Source organism: Nicotiana attenuata, unplaced genomic scaffold (assembly GCF_001879085.1).
Source record: "Nicotiana attenuata strain UT unplaced genomic scaffold, NIATTr2, whole genome shotgun sequence".
Taxonomy (NCBI): Eukaryota; Viridiplantae; Streptophyta; class Magnoliopsida; order Solanales; family Solanaceae; genus Nicotiana; species Nicotiana attenuata.
Window position 1 is genome coordinate 256,032 of NW_017670798.1, and position 1,583 is coordinate 257,614.

The window sequence follows — 1,583 nt, forward strand, 5'->3', positions numbered from 1 at the left end:
GGGGGGGGGGGGGGGGAGGCATTAGCCAAATTGCAGGTGGGGTCCATCTCTTCCCCTTGATTCTGACCCACCTTTTTTCCTTTACCATTACACGCGCCTTTAATCCCAGGGGAGGAATCTTTGGTCAACGTTGCATTAGCATCGAAGTGCCTTTTTAGCCCAGAGATTCGAGAGATTAGGCTGGCGTGTGTTTGACTTGTGGGTTGTAGAGGATATGAGCCACTGAAGCCCAAATTTTGTGGCCTCTGAAGCCCGAATTTGGCATCATTGTAAGAGTGCCTAGTGGGCCCCATATTATATGTAATTGGGCTTTGTGGAGTTGTAGTCCATTGGCCCCTAGGGCATCTACTGAACATTTGTGCTTAGGGTTCTGATTACCGGAATCTAACCTTGAAATTTGTTTTGGGTCGAGGAACTTACCTGAGGAGGCATCAAACCTCTTTACCCGGAAGTTGCTTAGGGTGGCCTTGCCGGTTTGGCGTCTGTGTTTTGAGAAAGTGACCGTGCGCCATTTAGAGATCCGCTCCTTTGGGTTGTCCTCGCCGTTGGTGCCGCCGGTGAACTCTCCTTGAGTGACTGACGTTCGGAATTTGCAGCTTCTCAGGGTATGGCCAATTCTCACACACCCCGTACAAAAAATCCCTTCCCCTTCGTAAACTAGTGCCTAGTTGTGGGTGCCGATAATGACCTTTGTTGTCACCGGGATATCTACAGGAACTTGGACACAAATTCTAGCATATCTTCCTCTTAGGGTGGAGGAAGTGTAGGTATCAATCTTCAGGAGCTTTCCCACTCTATTGCCTACTTGTTCCAGAATGGCTGTGTCATAGAATTTCGTTGGTAGTTGTGGGAGTTCGATCCAAATTGCCGTTCGGAAAAAAATTTGGCTCCCATCTACGGAATGACAGGAAGTGCCCTGCCACAAACCAAGGGCCCTCACTTAGAACCTTACTCATGCTCTTCTCTGTGTTGAATTTTGCGATGAAGAACTCCCATCCTAGATCAATTAGGGTAAGGGGTTCTTCTAGTTTCCATAGGCTGGAGAGCTTGGCCTTGAATAGGTGGTGTGAGATTTTTTCCCCAAACAATTTGATGATCAAGGAATGTTTTCAAGGTTTATAGAGTCTAATTTTGTCTTCGATAGACAGAGGGATCGGTATGTTTCCCGGATTTAGTTCGAAAGCTTGCGTAAGGCCACTGGATTGTGGCAGGTCATAGCTTGTCGAGGACACAAGATTCTTGTCCAGTAGGACTTCTTTGAAGGAGATTGGTTCAGATTTGTCTTCTTCCATAACATTGGTTGATAACATTTGTGGCATATCTGGAGGTTCCGATGACTTTTGGGGCGGGGGGGGCGGGGGGGGGGGTTGCTGGAGGGATGGAGATGTGGCCATGCTTGGTTGGCTGGGGATTAATGTTTAGTTAGAGAGAAGTTGATCTTTCTCTCTATGTGATTTGTTAAGGGCATGCATTGTATTTAGGTACCTCATTAATTTTAAATTTCAAATTTCAAATTAGGTCATTCTTTTAATAACAAAAGAATAATTCTCTAATAGTACTTTTCATTGTGACTTAAATATTTC